At 38.0% G+C, this 22,004-nt stretch overlaps 1 protein-coding gene across 5 annotated transcripts in view; it reads left to right on the top strand.

Moving 5' to 3' along the window:
• Nucleotides 1-22,004, top strand: part of GRIA3 (glutamate ionotropic receptor AMPA type subunit 3) — a 358,867-nt gene that overhangs the window by 130,756 nt on the left and 206,107 nt on the right. The gene's annotated exons all lie outside the window — the stretch shown is intronic.

The raw sequence follows: 22,004 nt of genomic DNA, 5'->3' as shown, positions 1-22,004 counted from the left end.
AGAAGAGAATGTCACCAGTCAGCATTAATATAGCAGAAAATAAAGTCAACTAAAATCTAAGTAACACTGTAGCACTGTAGTCCCGTTGTTCATTGATTTGCTCAAGTGAGCACCAGTAACATCTCCATTGTGAGACTTGTTACTGCTTTTGGCATATTGGATATCCCAAGGGTAGCTCTCAGTGGCTTGCCAGGCTCTTCGAGGGGTACGAAGGAATCGAACCCGGGTCAGCCACATGAAAGGCAAATGCCCTACCCCCTGTGCTATCGCTCCAGCCCTAAGACTAGTATGATTAACTCTATTTCTAAAAACTTTAGAGACACATGGCTACTTATCCAAAATCCCACAACTAAGTCGATATAGAGGACAGACTCAAAAGCAGTATCCTGACTTTAAGTCTAACTTCTTCTGTATGTATCTTTAAGCCCCAGATTACAGAGTTTTTTTCTTACTGTGTGCTCATGCATCAAACTGGTTACTCCCACCTCTCCTGTTTCCAGCCCTTGTCTTCCCTCCAGTACACATTTTAAAAATCTATGACTCCCACTACTATGCAAGAGACTGAAACTTTCATATCATCTAAGGAAGACTTGAGAAATAAATTATGCTTGAGAACTTACTTTGACATAAGCAATTATTCCAGTAATAAATAGTGGAAAATACAGTGTTCAGCATAATCATCAAATCTAAATGAGTTTAATTGGCATTAAGAATTCTTGTACACAAACAATCATTACTTTTCCTTCAAATTTTCAATTGGGCATTCTTAGTCGCTGGAGCACAAAACAGAGACTTTTACCAAAGTTGACAAGGCAACTGGGCATATTTAGCCTGTATCTTAAACTTTATATTATCCAAAGTAATTGTTACCACAAAACTTTGCATATAAAATGGTTTCTAATGAGTGTGTGGTAAGTGAATGGCTGCTAATGACTTGCCTAAATTTTCTTTATGATGGTTTATCCTATGAGAATAACAAAATTTCACCATGTTATATGATTATAGAAGAATCTCATATATCCTGGTGTGTATTTAAATGTGCATCTACTAAAATGTTATAGAGAAGATCATAAAGAAATTTGTGTTCTATAGTCTTGCCATTTAAATGTGCATCTACTAAAATGTTATAGAGAAGATCATAAAGAAAGTTGTGTTCTATAGTCTTGCCATTTAACATTAGTCACAACTAGGACCATTTCAGGTAGATTTCCAGGCCCCATCCCAGATCTATGAACTTGAAATATACTTTCACAAGATGTGTATAAGAAAGCATGAGAAGCAGTAAACTATGGGATCAGTTCTTAGTCTTGTAATATAACACCAAAAGTTTCACTATGTATTAGAGTCCCCAAATACTTTTAAGCCCTTTTGAGTTTATCAGGGACTATAGAGAATATTGAAGAAAGAAAAGATGTCTTTTACCTAAGACAATGTGTAATATATTGTGTATTTCATGCTACAATAATGCAAATACAAAGATTATATAGAATTAATTATTCAGAAAAAAGCTTTTGAAAAGGAGTAATTCACAGACTACTGACTAATATTTTGAGATGGAGGGAAAACTGGTGACAATAACTAATAAAACTTTTATTTTATAAGTAGCATATTTTTTATTAGTGAATCACCATGATATACAGTTACAAATTTAAGAACTTTCTTGTTTGCATTTCAGCCATACAGTGATTGTTTACCCATCCCTCCACAAGTGTCCATTCTCCTCCATCAATGTTCCCAGTATCCCTCCCACTACCCCCAAATGCAGTGCATTTCGTTTTGTTCTCTCTCCTTTTGGGTGTTGTGGTTTGCAATAGAGGTATTAAGTCCATTGTGTTTGGTCTATAGTCTACATTCAGCACGCATCTTTCAACCAGAATGGGTCCTCCATACATCTTTTGCTTGGTGTTCCCTTCTCCATCTGAGCTGCCTTTTCCCCCAGCATGAAGCCGATTTCCAAGCCATGAGCAAAACTCCTCGTCCTCATCTCTACTACTCTTGGGTATTAGTCTCCCATTCTGTTACGTTATATTCCACAGATGAGTGTAATCTTTCTGTATCTATCCCTCTATTTCTGACTCATTTCACTTAACATGATAATTTCCATGTTGATCCACTTATATGCAAATGTAATGACTTCATCTTTTATAACAGCTGCATAGTATTCCATTGTGTAGATGGACCAAAGTTTCTTTAACCAGTCATCTGTTCTTGGGCACTTGGGTATTTTTTTTCCAGATTTTGGCTATTGTAAACAGTGCTAAGATGAACATATAAGTGCAGATATCATTTCGACTATACGTTTTTGCTTCTCCGGGATATATTCCCAGCAGTGATATTGCTGGGTCAAATGGGATCTCAATTTCTGATTTTTTGCGAATCATCCACATTGTTTTCCAAAAGGGCTTAACCAGTCGGCATTCCCACCATCAGTGAAAGAGAGTCCCTTTCTCCCCACATCTGCTCCAACACCAGTTGTTTTTTTTTCTTTTGGATATGGGCCAGTCTCTGTGGTGTGAGATGATATCTCATTGTTGTTTTGATCTGCATCTCCCTGATGATTAGTGATGCAGAGCATTTTCTCATGTGCCTTTTACCCATTCAGATTTCTTCTTTGAGAAAGTTTCTCTTCATTTCATCGCCCTATTTCTGATGTGGCTGGATGCTTTCTTCTTTCAGAGTTCAACCAGTTCTTTATATACCTTTGATATCAACCCTTTATCAGATGGGTATTGGGTGAATATTCTTTCCCATTCTGTAGACTGTATTTGTAATTTGGTCACTGTTTCTTTTGAGGTGCAGAAGCTTCTTAGTTTAAGATAGTCCCATTTTTTTATCTCTGTTTTCACTTGCTTGGTCAGTGGCATGTCATCTTTGAATACACTTTTAGCTTCAATGTCATGTAGGGTTTTGCCAACCTTATCTTTAATGTACCTGATGGATTCTGGTCTGATATTGAAATCTTTAATCCATTTTTATCTAACTTTTGTACATGGTGTTAGATAGAAATCTGAGCCATTTCTTTTTGCATGTAGCTGTCCGGTTTTTACAGCACCACTTTTTAAAGAAGCTTTCCTTGCTCCACTTCACATTTCTTGCTCCCTTATCAAAGATTAGACGATCATGTATTTGAGGATGTTTGTCAGATATTCAACCCTGTTCCAATGGTCTGAGGCTCTGTCTTTGTTCCAGCACCATGCTGTTTTAATTCTTACCACTTTGTAGTAAAGTTTGAGGTTGGGGACGGTGATGCCTCTCATCTTCTTTTTCCCAAGAATTGCTTTAGCTATTTCTGGGGGCTTATTGTTCCATATGAAGTTCAGGAGTATTTGCTCCATGTCTTTGAATAATGTCATGGGTATACTTATAGGAATCCCACTGAATCTGTATATTGCTTTGGGTAGTATTGCCATTTTGACAATGTTAATTATCCGAATCCAAGTGCAAGGGGTATCTTTCCATTTCTTGTGTCTTCTTTTATTTCATGAAGTAGCATTTTGTAGTTTTCTTTGTACAGGTCCTTTACCTCCTTAGTTAAGCTGATTACGAGGTACTTGATTTTCTGAGGTATGATTGTGAATAGGATTGCTTTTGTCATGTCACTTTCTTCTCTCTCTCATTATTTGTGTATAGGAAAGCCATGGACTTTTGGGTATTGATTTTATAGCTTGAAACTTTACTATACAAGTCCATTCTTCCTAGCAGTTTCTTAGTGGAGGCTTTATGGTTCTCTAAATATATATCATGTCATCTACAAATATTGAGAGATTGATTTTTTTCCTTTCCTACCTGAATGCCCTTAATATCTTTTTCTTGTCTAACCCTTGTTGCAAGTTCTTCTAGTACTATATTGAACAGAAGTGGTGAGAGTGGGCATCCTTGTCTCCTCCCTTATCTTAAAGGGAAAGCTTTTATTTTTTCCCCATTGAGGATGATGTTTTCCATAGGCTTGTGGTAGATGGCTTTGGCTATATTGAGGAACATCCCTTCTATACCCATTTGAGCAAGAGTTTTCATCATAAACGGGTGCCAGATCTTGTCAAATGCTTTTATACATCTATTGATTTGATAATATGGTTATCTTTTCTTGTGTTGATATGATGGATTATGTTGATTGAATTCCGGATGTTAAACCATCCTTGCATCCCAGGCATGAATCCCACTTGGTAGTGATGTATGATCTTTTTGATGAGTTGTTGAATTGTATTTGCTAATATTTTGTTGAGAATCTTTGAATCTGTGTTCATCAGGGATATTGGCCTGTAGTTTTCTTTTTTTGTGTGGTGTCTTTATTTGCTTTTGGTATTAGGGAGTTATGAGCTTCATAGAAACTGGGAGAGTTTCTGTTTCTTCAATTTCCTGGAAAAGTTTAAGAAGAACCGGCAATAGGTCCTCTTTAAATGTTTGGAAAAATTCGCTAGTGAGTCCATCTGGACATGGGTTTTTGTTTTGGGGAAGATTTTTTATTACAGTTTCAATTTCCTTGATATTAGTAGGACTATTCAGGTATTCCACATCTTCTTGATCCAGCCTTGAGAGACTATAGGAATCCAGGAATTTATCCATTTCTTCTAGGTTCTTTTGTTTTGTGGCATACAGACTTTCTAAGTAGTCTCTGATGATCTTTTGGATTTATTTGGTTTCTGTTGTGATGTCCCCCTTTTCATTTCTGATTCAGTTTAATAGAGTTTTTCTCTCTTTCTTTGTGTGTCTTTCTAGTAGTGTATCATTCTTGTTTACTTTCTCGAAGAACCAGCTTTTGATATCATTGATCTTTCAGATTGTTTTTCGGGTTTCCAAGTTGTTGATTTCTGCTCTCAGTTTTATTATCTCTTTCCTTCTGCCTGGTTTGGACTCCTTTCGTTTGTCCTTTTCTAAGATCTTGAGCTGTGAATTCAAGTTATTTGTGTGGTCCCTTTTTCCTTCCTAAGAAATGCTTTTAGAGCTATAAATTTTCCCTTTAGTACAGCTTTAGCTGCATCCCATAGTTTCTGGAAGCTCGTGTCTCGATTCTTGTTTGTTTCCAGGTATCTTTTGATGTTTTTCCTTGATTTCCTTCCTCACCTACTTGTTATTCGACATTGAGTTGTTTAATTTCCAGGTGTTTGATTTTGTTTTATGCATCTGTACATAATTAACTTCTATATTTAGTGCATCATAGTCTGAAAAGATATTTGATACAATGTCTATCTTTCTCATTCTGTTGAGGTATGTTTTGTGGCCCTGCCATTGCTCTATTCTGGAAAGTGTTGCATGTGCACTGGAAAAGAATATGTATTCTTTTGGGCAGATGTAAAGGCCTGTATAGATCTATTAGCATTCTCTCTTCTATTTCTTCCTTCAAAGCCAGTATTTCCTTGCTTAGTTTTAAACTTGTTGATCTATCAAGAAGTTATAAGGCAGTGTTGAAGTCTCCAGTTACTATTGTATTGCTAACAATATCTTCCGGAAAGTCTGTTAGCAGTTGTTGTAGGTATTTAGCTAGTCTCTTATTGGGTGCGAATACGTTTAGGAGTGTGATATCTTCCTGCTGTACATATCCCTTAATTAATAAGAAATGGCTCCACTGTACTTTCAAATATTTTTCAGCCTGAAATCTGTGTTGTCAGGTACTAGTAAGGCCACTCTAGCTTTTTTTAGGGAGTTGTTTGCATACAGGATTATTTTCCATCCTTTGACTTGGAGTCTGTGTTTGCTCTGACTGTTCAGATATGTTACTTGTAGGTAGCAGAATGTTGGGTTCAGCCTCTGAATCCATTTTGCCATTTCGTGTCTCTTAATTGGTGCATTTAGACTGTTGATATTGAGAGAGATTTTTGTCGTAGGGTTTTGTGGCACAAAAAGACGGCACAAAACCCATCTTTGTGTAAGGGTGTGTTGTGCTTATAGGGTGTTTTCTTGTCTTACAGCAGCCCCTTAAGTCCTTCTTTTAGGTTTGGTTTTGAGTCTATGAAATTCCTGAGCTGAAGCCATGAAATAGTGTATCGTTCCTTTGAGATTGAGTGAGACTTTAGCTGGATAATATATTCTTGGTGGAGTATTTATTTCATTGAGTTTTTTCTTTTTTTTACTATATCCCACCATTGTCTTCAGACTTGGAGAGTTTCCTCTAATAGCAGATTTTCTGCTGTAAATCTAAGGGGTGCTCCATTGTATGTGATTTCCTTCTTTAACCATACTGATTGCAGTATTGTGTCTCTATCCATGACATCCATTATTATACTCCAAGACTATGATATGTCTCTGAGTCTTTTTATTAGGGTCTCTTTTAGCTGGCACTTTTTGGGCTCCTTGAATCTGGATACTTGCATTCTCCAGTTCTGGGAACTTTTCAGCAATGATTTCTTTAACTGTTGCTTTTTCATTGGGGTTGCTTCCCTGTTCTTCTGGTACTCCAATGATTCTAATGTTGTTCGTCTTGAAATCATCCACTAGGACTCTGATTTGCCCTAGAGCTATTTTGAGGTATCATTCCATTGTTTGTTGTTGCCTGTAGGCTTCCTGTAGCTCATCTTCAAGCTCACTGATTCTGTCTTTGGTTGTAGCCATTCTACTATTAAGGGAACCTACTGAGTTTTTTATTTCATCTACTGAATCCTTTTTCATGACACTTCTTTTTGTAGCTTTTTTATTTCTTCTCTCCTTTCTTTCGGTATTTTCTTGGCTGTCTGTTCCACTGTTTCTTTCATGTTTTCCTTTAATTTATTAGATACCTGTTCCACCGTTTCTTTTAGTTCATTGAACATCTTCAGCATTTCATCTCTGAATTCTTTGTCAGAGAGCTCACGTTTGTGAGTAACGCCTATTGAGGCTTCTGCACTCTTTTCATCGTCCTCTCCTCGTGCTGGGATTTTGCACTGTTTCTTCATGTTGTTGTGGTTGTATTAAAGTGTGATCTTTCAGTTCACTATCACTATTCCCTTTTGTTACAAGAGAGGATTCTGGATGAGCTCGGTTGATGGTGGTTGCCTTTTTATTTTCCCCTTCCCGAACATGTCCTTCCTCTCAGGTGTTCCTCTATTCCTTATGCGTATCCTCCAGAGAAGGCTTCGCAGAATGTCATCTTTTATATTGGGCTCACACAGATTCTTCTGTTCATTAGTATTTTGGTGAAATTGGAATGGACTGGTAGGCTATTGGCCTACTGTGTTTGAGATAGCTAGGATTTTACTCACTGACTTAGGCAGTGAAGATTGAGATGTGACTCCAGATTTCCAGGAATGGGGAAAATAACTGTGGCCCACTTCTGGGGAGGCTACGACCCCTGTCGCAGAGACCACACTTCCTATCATGCTGGAGAGCTGGGATGGTCTGAGTCGGAGAGGCTGGCTGGGACACAGGAATGGCAGGTCTGGGAAGGTCACACATCTTGGGAGGGAAAAAAAGCAGCAGCAGTGCTCAGTCAGGTTGAGGAGGGCTCTGGGACAGTCTGGGTCTGAGAGGCTGGCTGGGACTCAGGAATGGTGGGTTGGGGTAGCTATAAGGTAGCATATTACATTTATAAAAATATTATTTCATTTAATTTGCGTATAAGTGGATCAACATGGAAAGTATCATGTTGAGTGAAATGAGTCAGAAAGAAAGAGACAGACATAGAAAGATTGCACTCATATGTGGAATATAAAGTAGCAGAGAGGTACGAGCTTGCAATGATGCAATTTCTGGCAGAAATTTCTCTGGGCTTAGTTGCTAAAATACTAAAATAAATACAGAAATACAGATTCACGTGGCCGCTATTGTGGCTGCTCGACCTCATATCTCTTCATTCTCAGCAATGGAAAACAAATTATCAAATGCTTCCTTTTTAGCAGGTGCAACTTTGCAGTGAGAAACTCCAAACAATAATAGTTTTTTTATGATATACTGAATGTAGTCAAAGTAAAGTGAAAGTAAATTGAAATTTATCAGCTACACAGGGGGGTGGGGGGCTGGGGAGGCGGGGGGGTGGGGGGAGGTATACTGTGATTCTTGGTGGTGGAATATGTGCACTGGTGAAGGGATGGGTATTTGAGCATTGTATAGCTGAGACTTAAACCTGAAAGTTCTGTAACATTCCACATGGTGATTCAATAAAAAAAAAGTTTAAAATAATTTTAAAAATATATTATTTCACTTAATCCTCAAATAAAGGATTAAATGTGAATTTAAGTAGTATAGCAGCTAAATTTGCCAGCTCTGAAATTGAAATAAAAAGACTTTGAAATTCTACCTTTACTGTTTGCTAGTTAGTGATCATGCTCTAGCTATTTAAATTCTGTGCCTAGATATTTAAACTTCAGTTTCCTTATATATAAACTGAAGGTAATGGCAGCATTCAACTTTGAGCTAAGCCAACTTTGAAGATTGAAGGATTTCATATGCAGCAACATTTAAAACAATGCCAAGCACCTAGTAAATAGTAAGTGTCAGATATACGTTTACTTCAAAAATCAGGAAGTATGCACTGAGAAGTTGAATAGCTTCCAAAGAAACACAGCTTTCAAGTAGTAGAAATAGAACTTGAATACTGTTCTAGGTGACTATAGAGCTCACATGCTTAACTCCTTGTTATGTAACTTAAAAACTGCCTGAGGTATGAGAGGGAACAATTCTGAAATTCAAAACTTCTCGTTACTACTAAACTAATACCACCATGAATAGTGTGCTGACAAAAGAAGTAGTCAATTAGCTGGAAATGTTTTCTTTTAGTATCTATATCTGAGATTTCAAAAAATGTCACTGCTTGAAACCCAACCTTCATTAAAATGTTTAATTGTTTTTCTAGGAAAGGGGATGGCTTTGTTGCGAAACATATACCCTTCTGTCTTTGTGTGTTCATGGCCAGTGAGTGATAGGGACTTCCTTGATGGCTCATGAGAATAATGTATGCATGCAGCACCTAAGGACTATAAAGGCATTAATCCATTACGTGATCAATGGGGCTTCTATATAAACCATACTTTTGAAAGACTGAAACTGTTCAAAATAGTTTGGGATCAAATTTTCGACATGGAATCAAATGTTACTTGTGTTAGAAATAGATTTGAGTCCTTTCAAACTTATGCTCCTGTTTAGAGCATTTGAATTTTGTGTTAAAATTTTGACTAAACAATGTTCTATGTAACCTTCATGCAGTCGGCATCCTTCTGTGGACCTGAATTTCACTATCTAAGACAAAAAAGGTGATATCTTATGTCTCTCCAACTCTTGTATATTCCTTACAGTTAAAAAGGAATCTTAACAATTTTCTTTTCCTCAATCTCTAATAAGTTAAAAAGAACATGCTTTAGAACCAAATAGACACAGGATTGTATCCTTGCACTTAGGAACTGGTTGGCCTTGACCAAAATATTCCAGCCCCTGGAACTCAGTTTCCTTTTAAAGATAATAGTATTCCTACTTCACAGAATTATTGGTGTTTTGAGTCAGCCAATGAATTCAGTATACTAATGCAGATCTCTCCTGGCCTTTTGAAAGATTCTTATATGGGTCTTTTACTTATTTGTAGGAGCTGAGTTTTCACTCTTTGCTAAGAAAATTCAAGTAACACAGACCCTTATGTTCCTCTAATGCTGAAATCTTTCCCTTTAAGCCATGAGTTTTCATTGAGGGGTTTTAATCTCTTTATAAGGTTGAGAAAGGCTGGATAAGTGACTATTTCAAAGGTCATGGCTTTCCCCTTAGCAATCCCATCCCGTTATACCTAAAAAGACCACTGTCGAATATTACATGCCAAGAATAGGATTTCTTTCCTATTTCTGAGTGCCCAGGGACTGTTTCAAAACCAGGTTTTGAAGAAAAAAAATTCTGTTGTTAAGACCTTTACCATTTTCTTAACCCTTAAGGGTTTCTTGTTACTTTCAAGGATTATTGCAAATTTTTTTTAAAATAAAGCTAATTTCAACACATTTGGATTTTATATCCTGTGGCACTTTGAGGTGATCTAACAAACATGTGTTTTGGTGCCAAACCAACCATACTGCAATATACAACTATTCAGACATGGGTATGATCTAGGTGTGCCATTTGACCTCCAAACAACTCACAAAATCACTCATGTATTTTCAGTGCAATGCATTGGTCCAAGTACAAAGACATAGTTCTTTTGGCACACCAAGATAAATAAAAGGATGCTTCCAAGTTACAATTGTCACTGTGCTCTTAAAGGCAAGGCTTCAAACAAATAAAGAGTTTAGAGTAAGTGAAAATGTGCAAATTCAGCCACTGGAATATCTACTCACCAAAGACATTTATTTATTTATAAAAAGTAAGTGCTTTACTAGTCAAACACTTTAAGAAAATATCTGGGAGAGCTATGTGATTAAAAGGTCTTTCCTGAGACTGTAGTGATGGTAGAGCTACTTGCCTTGCATGCAGCAGGCTCAGGTTCCATCCCACACACCATACATTGTCACCCACACCCCATCAGGAGTTATCTCTGAGCACAGACCAGAAGTAAGCCCTGAGCACCACTGGGTTTGGCCCAAAAAACAAAACAAACAAAAAATGCCTTTCCCTGAAATTTTCTCTGTGCTTCATGCTTCACATTGTTACTGATTTCAGAAAGGGTTAGTACTGGTACAGTGCCATTTTTGCAACAGAGATATGTTCTTGGGCCCCACAGTCTTCATCACTCTACCAGCATAAAGCTTCCAGGCACCAGGAGCATATGAATTTCTTCAGGTTTTGGGGAGATTCTCCCACAACCTAAAAGGTACCAGTATGGAATGCAGTCAAACTCTAATGAAGGTATACCACGTGTCTGTTTTAATTTCCAGCTCCAAATTAACATCCACATTTCTTTGTATAGTTAAATCTCTATCAATCAAAATCATATGGATCAGAATCCTCAAACAGCCAAATTTCTGCCCAGAATATTTTTGTCGTTCTTTTGGAGACACATCCAGTTCTGCCAAGGGCTTACTCAGAGCTTTGTGCTCAGGGATCACTCCTGGAGAAGTTCGGGCCATCATATGAGATGTTGGGATTGAACAGGGGTTGGTCACATGTAGTGCAAGTGACCTCCCAGTTGTATCAGCACTCTGGCCCCACTGCCCAAAGTTTTAGGATACATCCAAATTATTTCAAAACATAAAAGGTGAATATATATTTTACAATTATATGATATACAATTATATAGTATATAATATTGTACAATATACAATTACATAATATAATATTAATAAAATTAGATATGCTATATAATTACATCGTTTATAATTCTGTAATATCATATATTGTGTATTATGTATTATCATATATGTGTTATGATAATACATATATTCTGTAATATCATATATGTATTATGAAATTATATATAATGATTTATATTTATATATCATAGTAATCGTGTGTTATATTGTATATAATTATCATATGTATATATCGTATATGTATCATATTATAGATCATGGACTGGAGCAATATCACAGCGGGTAGGGTTTTTGCCTTGCACGCGGCAGACCTGGGTTTGATTCCTCCATCCCTCTCGGAGAGCCCAGCAAGCTACTAAGAATATCCCACCCACACAGCAGAGCCTGGCAAGCTACCTGTGGCATATTCAATATGCCAAAAACAATAACAAGTCTCGCGATGGAGATGTTACTGGTGCCCACTCGAGCAAAGCAATGAACAATGGAATGACAGTGCAGTGCTATTATAGATCATATATTATATAGATATATTATATATATTATATATGTACACTACATAATTATGTGTTATGTAGTATATAATTATCATATATATATCATATATGTATGATGCATTATATACTATATACTATATGTAATATAGTATACATGATATAGTATTGTAATATATACCATATTATATTATAATTATATTTTAGCATTATATATTTTATTATAGAATTATCTATAATGATGATATGTTTGCGGGCTGGAGAGATAGCACAGTGGTAGGGCGTTCGCCTTTCACGTAGCCGACCATGTTCGATTCCTCTGCCCCTCTCGGAGAGTCTGGCAAGCTACCGAGAGTATCGTGCCTGCAGGGCAGAGCCTGGCAAGCCACTGTGGCGTATTGGATATGCCAAAAACAGTAACAATAAGTTTCACATTGAGAGACATTACTGGTGCCCGCTCGAACAAATTGATGAGCAACAGGATGACAGTGATAGTGACAGTGATGATATGTTTATATATTATAATAATTATATATTACGTATATATTAATATCTATAATATATGTTTATATATTGTATAATATTTATCTATTATATTATATATAATAATTATATATTACATATATATATAGTCAACCTTGATATAAACCAAGGCCTTTGAGCACCAAGAAAAATTCATTAATATACACTTGGTAATAGCTTTTAAGGAAGAAAGGTGGGCTTATGTGTACTTAAATTCAGTAATACCACTAACACACCAACTTAGATTTTGTGGGTATTGTGTTTGGACCATATCAGACAGTGCTCAGGGCTTCCTCCTGACTCTGTGCTCAGAGAGCACTTCTGTCACTGCCTAGTGCCAGAGATGGGTCAGAGATGAAGCTTGGGTCAGTTGTATGCAAAAAAAAAATGCCTTGACCATTGGGCTGTCTCTGCAGCCCCAAAACAGACTTGCTATCAAGTTACTAATTACCCCCCAAATTCTGTACACATTACTGGAAAGCACTTTCCTCCTATTCCATTATAATCTCTGACAACATGCCTGATTCTCTAAGTCTCTTAGATTATCTATCTATAAAATAAAAAGATTATATGATACCTAGACTCCCTTTTATTCTGATAGCCTACAATTATGTCATCTTGCATTATCCCTACGGACCTCCACCAGAGTTTCCTCTGGTTTCCCCCACCTCCAGTACCCAGCCACCGCCATGTTCTAGACTGCTTTCCAGACACTCGGGTCGGACCTCACACATGAGTGAAGACCCACAGAACCAGGTAAAACAGAACTTTGTAACCTTGGACTCCAGGCTCAAAGAGACCCGGAAACAAGATCCTCCGTCTGCCTCCTCCAAACTCCGGCACTCCAGGGATCAAACCCAGACGCCCCACCCTACCAGAGCCAGATAAATACCTCACCAGCAGACCTACACTACCTCCACTACCCAGCCATCACAATGCTCCAGGCCGCTTTCTGGACCATAAAACACTTAATACTCATTTTCCATAATTTTTGCACCATATTTGATGGGCTTAAATATGGTATGAACTATGGGAACAACTGTAAGGGTGATTTGAGGTCACGTTAAAAGCCTCCATCCCTCTCGGAGAGCCGGGAAAGCTAACAAGAGTACCCCACCCACACAGCAGAACTTGGCAAGCTATCCATGGCATATTTGATATGCCAAAAACAATAAGAAAAATGGGTCTCTAATCGACCTGATGCCGAAAGAGCCCACAATACTGAGACATTAAGAAAGATGAGCAAGGATAGACTGATAAAATCTCAAGGGCAAACTAGACTGCCAAAACAAAGGAAGACTAAAATGACTGTCTGTACTTTCAACACACATATGCTGACATGGGAAGCATCCATCGAGGACCTGATGGTGCAAGCACAGAAGATCATGTACGACATCATTGGTCTGACCAAAACAAGACGACATCGATCACATCATGCCATTTTTGACACTGTGGAACTGTTCGTTAGAACATGCGACAACTGAGGCATCAGTGCCGTCGGTGTCCTTATCAACGTGAACTTGGCCATGAGCATTAATTCATTTGAATGCCTAACAACCCGAATCGGATGATTGTGTTTGAATAGATATGACGTGAGTGATTCCGGCAGTTTCTATCTTCGTCGTCTACGCACCAACATCCAACTACGATGAAGAAGAAATTGAGAAGTTCTATATGGAGCTGGAGAAGTTCTATAAAGAAGATCACACCTTCTACAAGGTCATCGTCAGTGATTTTATTGCCAAGATAGGACTGAAAAGGTTGCCTGAAGAACTCCACATTGGGACCCATGGCCTAGAATGGAACAAACAGGGTGAGAGACTGTCTGAGTTCATCATGTCAAACAAGACCATCCATGGTAAGTCATAGTTCAAGAAAGCCGAATCTAAATGTTGGACATGGGAGTCTCCTGGTGGAAAGTTCCACAATGAAATTGACCACATCATATTCAATTGAAGGTTTTGCCTGACCAATGTCGCTATTGTCCCCAAATTCCAAATGGGATCAGACCAGTCTCCTTCATGCAAAATTCTACTTCACAGAGCGGGGAGAAAGGTCTGCAAAGTTTAAGTTTAAGAAGAGAACTCCCAGAATGACCACCAACTGGGAGCTCTTTGGCACTATTTTGGCAACGTGGGAAGATGCTGTCATTGACAACATCGGTGAGGAATACGATCGACTGGTTCAGCACCTCCATGACTGCGCAAAGAATGCCGAGAATGGGAAAGCCACAAACAGATGCCTGTCTTTGGAAACTCTCAAGCTCATTCACCAATATGGTTTGGTACGAGTCTCGGGCAACCACAATCTAACTTCCGAGATTGCAAAGTGTGCAGAGAAGCAATAAAGGAAGACCTCTCAAATATAGAAGAGCAGTAGTGTTGGCCAATGCATCAGAAGCCAGGAAAGTATTTGCAACGCTTGCCTGTCCTTCACCAACTACAAGACCAAGATGATTGCCCTCCAACGTCCTGATGGATCTATCTCATCTTCCAGAAGGGCAATGGAGAGGATTATTCACGACTACTACTCGGTTCTCTTTGACAGCTACGTCCACCTGCCCACATACCAAATTCCACAGGATGGATATGTCGTTCCCAATGTCCCCCCTTCCAAAATCCAACACGGCACTTCATCAGTAAAGACAAGGTCAGACCTGAACACCTGAAGAATCTGTGGCCAGTACTTGTCAATACACAGGCCCGGCTCTTCACACACATACTACCTGCCCCTATGCAAGGTTCCATCCCAATGGAAAACCAGCAGGACCGTTCTGTTGTACAAGAAGGGAGACATTCAGGACATCAGCAACTATCTCCCAATCTGCCTGTTTTCCATCGTCTACAATTTGTTCACTAGAGTCATCCTAGATAGAATAGGCAGAACACTAGATGAAGGACAACAATGCAACCAAGCCGGGTTCCTAAAAGGATTCAGCATGATCGACCATATCTACACAGTTATCAAGCTCATTGAAGTTTTGCGAGAGTTCAAGATGCCACTGTCTAATGTTCATCAATTTAAAGAAGGCCTTTGTTTCTGTTGAGCTCGAAGCCCTAGCAAAACAGGGTGTTCAAACTCAATACATCAAGATCCTCCGTGAACTGTATTACGAATTCACCACCAGGATCTCACCATTCTACAAGGAAGTGATCATAAACGTAAAGAGACGGGTTCGGCAGGGTGATACCATTTCACCAGAACTCTTCAGTGCCACCCTAGACAACGTCATGCGACTACTGGAATGGGAAGGAATGGGAGTGAAGATAGACAGTCAGCAACTACATCACCTCTGCTTAGCTCATGACATCGTTTTAGTAACACCAAACGTTAGCCAAGCGGCACAAATGCTGGCCTACTTCAACCACGAGTTCGGAAAGGTCGGACTGCAGTGAATCTCACCAAAACAATGTTCATGAAAAATGAACTAGTCCCTGATGTTCCATTTCCTCTCAAGTGAATAAACAAACATCTCCAAATGCAGGAGCTATGTGTACCTGGATTGAGAACTCAACATGAGGAAAGACTTGGCGCAAAAACTGCGCAGGAGGAAGAGAGCAGTGTGAACCACTTTCAAGAGTGTCGAAGGGTTAAGAGGACAAAGAACCTCTGGCTCCAGGCACATCTTTTCGACTCCACCATACTTCCTTCTTTAACATACATCTCAGAGACCTGGGCCCTACAAAAGTAGTATGATACCTCTTTGGTATCCCAAAGAGGAATCGAAAGAGCTATGCTTGCAATATCACGTGTCACTGAAGTGAAAGAAGGAATCAGGAGTTCCGACCTCTGTCAATGATCAAGAATCAGGGATGCTGTCTCATTTGCAAAGGTGTCAAAAATCAGATGGGCTGGACACATAATGCAATTCAGAGATGACCACTGGACTAGAGCTGTTATCACCTGGATTCCACTGGATGTCAAAAGACTGTGTGGCCACCCACCTATGAGATGGTCAGACTTCTTCGTCAAAACCCTGAATGAATGATTTAAGGCTCTTCATATTCCTGGAGCGAGCAGATGCCATTGGGCAACACTAGCACGTGACAGGGATGAATGGAGACATTACTGATGCCCGCTGGAGCAAATCGAAGATCAATGGGATGACAAGTGACAAGTAATCCTTACAAGTCTGCTATTATGCATAATTCTAGCAAGGACTTCCTCAGAAAAAATTAGCTTCAATGAGACTCCTTTCACTCACTGCCTTTCAAGTATCAAAGACCAGGGAGGCAATATCAGGACTAGTAGTAAACTTGAGTTTACCTCAAACAGAGAATTTGATGATCCAATATCTATGCTATCTGAATGCCTTTAATGACAGTTCTCAAGCAATCCCCTGGGAGCAATGACCATACAAGAATAGAAGTACATATGACAAATACAGAATTGTAAATTAAAGTGTGGCAATTATTCCCAAGAGGTTACAGTGGCCTTAAGCTATTCTTCAAATAAGTTTGTATTATTAATTGAAAGACAAAAAAGAGAGAAGAGAAACTTGGAATAAAACAAATAGAGATGGTTTTACTTACTGTCAGTAATGCTGCAAGTCTATTGCGATTTAGGGAAAGGCTTAATATAAATGCTTTATTGTAAACTTTACTTCACCAACTTTCAGCAGGTTCAAAATGCATTATTAGACCTCTCTCTGCTGAGTTATGATAGTATAAAGCTTCACTTCCAAAATGACATTTTTTAAAGTTTTATAATGTTAAATATTTCTATGGATATACCCAATCCACTCTGAAATAAATCTACCACAATGAAACTATATCACAGAAACTTTCCTTTAGCTTTCCTGAACCACAGCCATAAAACTTAACACTTAGTCTTCTTGGTGTCTAAGAAAAACTTACTCCCAAATTAACATTTTCTAAATTACCTGATTTTGAATCCACACTGAAACAAAGTAAAACTCTTCTACAAATTCTGACTGCTAGAGGGTCTACACTTGACAAAGAATATAATACCAAAGTTTGGGAATGAACACAAAATGGCCTGCCATAGAGGCAGGCTGTGGGTGAGAGGAGTTGGGAGGTGATAGGAGGAAAACTAGGGACACTGGTGCTGGGAAATATACACTGGTGGAGGGATGGGTGTTTGAACACTGCATGACTAAAACCTAATCATAAACAACTTTGTAAGGGTCTTTCTCACACTAGTGTAATAAAAAAAATTAAAATGATGCTTGTTTTGCATGGAACCAATCCCAGTTGATTCTTGGAACATTGATGTTCTCTGAATATCTTACAGGGTACAGCCCTGGAGGCACTCAACTATAGCACGGGCATCCTGAGTATTGTTTATTACCTGTCCCACAGGGCCCAGTGCATTGCTTCCTCAGGCCCTTGCACTGTACTGCTGGGCCTGTTAGCTGAGAATTTTCAGGAGCGGTTTCCAGGCCTCCTGTGCACTGATAGGTAGAACCCTACTGAAGATAAATAAAATGAAATAAACAGTAAAACTTCAGAAAATCTATTCCTTATAAAATACTTGCAGAACTACTGGGATTAGTTGTCTAGAATCCCAATAATCCTTTTAGTTTTGAATTGACCGCTAACATCTATTTTGTTGTTGTTGTTGATTAAGTATATATAGTTCTTTTCAACCACCATGAGATGCACAGTTACAGAGTTGTTCACATTGGGTTTAAGGCATACAATATTCCAACACCCGTCTCTTCACCAGGGTACATTTCCCACCACCAATGTCCTCCGTTTCCCTCCAGCCACCACCCACACTAACATATATTTTTATTAATCACTTTCCCCCTAATATCCCACACAAACTTCTGTTTTTTTCTCTTCATCTTTTAAAAATGACAATTACCTGATCTGTATCAGGGATATTGAGGGGAAGGAGATTATACACTAGTAAATATTTTGTGTCTAAGTGTGAGAGATGAACATTGAGAGAGCTGCAAGCACAGTATGTGTATAATGCATTATTTCTCTAGCACCATATCTTTCTATTTAAATTCCCTTTATCATGCAGAAACATATTCAATTATGAAATATTTAAAATTTAAAATGAAAAAACTTAAATGTAGCCACTATTTGGTTCTACTCATACCTTGGAGTCTCTTTCACATTACAAATACTCAAGAAGTGTATGGAGTTATTATAGGTCACACCCTGCCGTGCTCAGAGGTTACTCTTGGCTACACACTTAAGCATTACTCCTGTCAGTGCACAGGGAACCATAAGCAATGCCAGGGATTGAAACTAGATTAGCTGCATTCAAGGCAAGTGCCCTAAAGACTGTAATATCAGCTCCAGCCGAAGAAATGTATTTTTAAAGAGAAGGTAGACAGAATGGCTAGAGATGAAAATCTGGGAAAGCAGGGTTTGGTGAATTAAATGGTCTGTTTGGACCTCCACTGTCTCTGTCATTCTGAGTAGTCTTTGTTGCTAATATTATTGGACTCTTCTGAATGAATAAGGCAAATTGTAATAGATCTACAGATTGATCATTCAACAGCAATGTCTGTTTTTTAAAAGTGATGCTTAAATTCTTTTTACTCATCTCTTGAGTGTGTGAATTATTCAGAAGAAAACATTAGATATAACTGTGGGGTTTGTCTGGCTAATTAGCTACTGTGGTTTTCGATATTATACAATTAATGTTGTAGCTTTATCTAAGACCTTATGCTTCTCTTTATGTCACCATATGACAAATTGACCAAATAACATACATTATGTGCAAGGCTAAGGAAACAGAACAAATAATATTGTGGCTTTAAGTCACAATACATACTCTTCTTATACAAAGAGTAAAATTAGCCTCTCATGAGAACATACTATGTGCTAGTGCTAGGCATGGTGCTAAGAAATATCACATATATTTAGGTAAAAAGCATGTTCTATATTGGGGCAGTCTTATCTATTCAGAGAGCAGGTACTATCTGGAAGTATGGAAGAAGAATATTTGCATCTAAAAATCATAAAATAGCACAAAATGTTTATTCAAGAAATCCCAGAAGAGTTTACCTTCCAGAGAGGCATCAGGCAGCTAAATATAGGAAAATCAAGAGACTCAGAGAGGGGCACATATTTGTAAATGGATATAACAGCACAATATTTCCTTAAAGTGCATTTATTTATTTTGTTTGGCAATACTGAGTAGGGAAACCTGAGTTTGGAGCGATATTTGTGTAACTATACAGCTGTGTTCATATATCTACCACTTCTGGATAACCCACTCTCAGTCTGAGCACAGGCTGATCAGACATCATTTCCTGAAAAGAATCCTTTTTCTTACTCTGGGGACTTTGGCAGAAAATGGAGATTATACTTTGTGTATCCTCTGGCATTCAAGGGATGAGCTAATGCCCAAATCTTGGAGCCCGGGGAGGTTTATCCGAGTGCCTGACCTAGAAGGGCCATGGTTTCACTTCTTTCTAATTAGGATAATTAACCTCCTCTGCTCGTTCATTCTATTCCAATCCAAACAGTTCAAATTAAAATGGCACAAGGGACTGTCAGACTCTAGGGACAGGAAACTTTCATCTCCAAGCAACTACCATCAGGGCAAAGTCAGGACAAAGTCCTCACAGCACCTTTACCCTTGAAACAACCTTTAGGGCCTCTCTCAGAATTCTCATCAATGTAAATATTCCATCAGCTGTAAAATTTTGCATAGCTCTATAATGCATGCTGGTTAAGTGGGGGCCGAAGTGGGAAAGGACACTAATAGGAGATATTCATTCTCTTTCTATAGTCATACTGGTTTTGTTGGTGATTCGAGAACAAAACTGGATGGCTTTGTGTTGGTAGAATTTGTCTTTTTATAAAATTTGTTCTTTGGCAACAATATTTGGAGGTAAAACTTTAGGTAAAACTATAATCAAATAGCAGTATTTCATGTAGAATAAAGACAAAACAGAGGGTTACTAATACTGCAGTTCTGGTCACTTTATGTCTCTATTCTTCATTTCTGAGCAGGTTGAAGACCTTCACATCATGTATCTACTATCCTTATGCAATATGGACAGATAGAACTGACTACAATTTTCTAGATATTTTGCTAGATATTTAGATATTTTATTTAGATATTTAGATATATTTTCTAGATATTTAGATATTTCTAGATATTTCTAGATATATGATAGATAAATATATCTACTATCTAGATATATTTCTAGATAATAATAGTAATATTTTACTATTATTACTATAGTATTTTTCCCAAGGTCTACGTTGTGTGCAACCCTTCATACTTGTATAAAGATCACTATGCACTACAGTCTCCCTTCCAAGAAGTTTTTGTTGACAAATACCTATGACCCTCCATCGCTAATGAGAAGGGCAATACAACAGTTAATAGAAGAGATAAGGCTGTTCATTGGGAGCAAATATTAAACACTTCTTTCCAAATAGTAATACTTTGATTTTTCCCTGCTTCTGTCTTGATTGTAGCCTTGGTTGTAGCCTCCAGTAGATGAGGATTCTGACTTGCTCCTTGGCATATCATGGACCCATAAGTATGAATTTCTCAGCATGTTGCCAAGAGGTTTGTCTAGGCGTAGGATGAGCAAGTGAGTCATTCTCCAACCTATTCTAGCTCATTCCCTGGTTCTCTACTAGACCTATACTATTCATTTCTCATTCATAAATTCTATAAAATCTTAGGCACCCCCACCTACTGAATCATCCACATGTGTTAACCAGCATCTCCCATAAGTGCTAAACAGCTAAAGTATGATTCTCATGGAAATATAATATTTATCAGATTAGTTTTTCTTAAACCCTTAAATTATATTAAAATTATTAAATAGTGGTTCTTAATCATCTGAGAACCTGGTTTAAGATCCAGATTTTTTTTAGTTTTCGGGAAATTTCCATACTATTTTCCACAGACCCATTTATTCCATTTCTTGGCATCTATCCAAAAGATGCACAACCAACCATTAACTCAAAAAGATATATGCACACCTATTTCCATTGTAGTACTGTTTACAAAGTCAAGATATGAAAACAATCCATATTCAACAATGGATAAGTGGATAAAGAAAATGTGACATATATACCAATGTAATGTGACTCAGTTATAAGAAATGATGAAATATTACCTTTTCCTAAAACTGAGATAGAGCTAGAGGAGGCCACAGTAGGTGACATAAGTCAGGAGAAAAGGACAAATATTGGATGATTTCATTTGTGGTATATAGACAATTTAAAACAAAAAGAAATCCCTAGTCTCTGATAACAGAACTGTGATTACCAAGTCAGGTGTAGGTAGAGTAGTGAGTAGAAGAGAAAGAATAGAACTAATAGGACATTAGTTCAATAGTTCAGTCTGGTGGTGGTGGTACAGATACTCCAACTACAATAAAAATTAATTTTCCTACATATAAAAATTAACATGTTTGCCTTGCATATGGAGGCCCTGGTTTGATCCCAGCACCACATGTACCCCCAGCAGAACAGCAGCAATAAAATACATCAAAAATATTTTAATGCAGTTCCTTATTAATTCAAATTGGGAGACAGCCCTGAAAGTATGCAGTACTCACATATTAGTGATGCCAATATCCCTCATACATGTGCCACACTTTTAGTAGCAAAGTTGTTCAGTATAGCATCTTGTTTTTAATGTATTCTTTTATTGAATCACCATGTGGAAAGTTACAAAGCTTTCAGGTTTAATTCTCAGTTCAGTATAGCATCTTTAGGGAGCTCTTCTATAATTGATATGCTGCCCAAGGGATATAATTTAAGTGATGAGAGTATATATACTGTCATCCCGTTGCTCATCGATTTGTTCGAGCGGGCACCAGTAACGTCTCTCATTGAGTGACTTATTATTACAGTTTTTGGCATATCCAATACGCACGGGTAGCTTTCCAGGCTTGGCTGCGAGG

The sequence above is a fragment of the Sorex araneus genome, chromosome X (genome assembly GCF_027595985.1).
Source record: "Sorex araneus isolate mSorAra2 chromosome X, mSorAra2.pri, whole genome shotgun sequence".
Lineage (NCBI taxonomy): Eukaryota > Metazoa > Chordata > Mammalia > Eulipotyphla > Soricidae > Sorex > Sorex araneus.
Note: the sequence above shows the minus strand (reverse complement) of the source record. Positions and strands in the feature narration are given on the sequence as shown.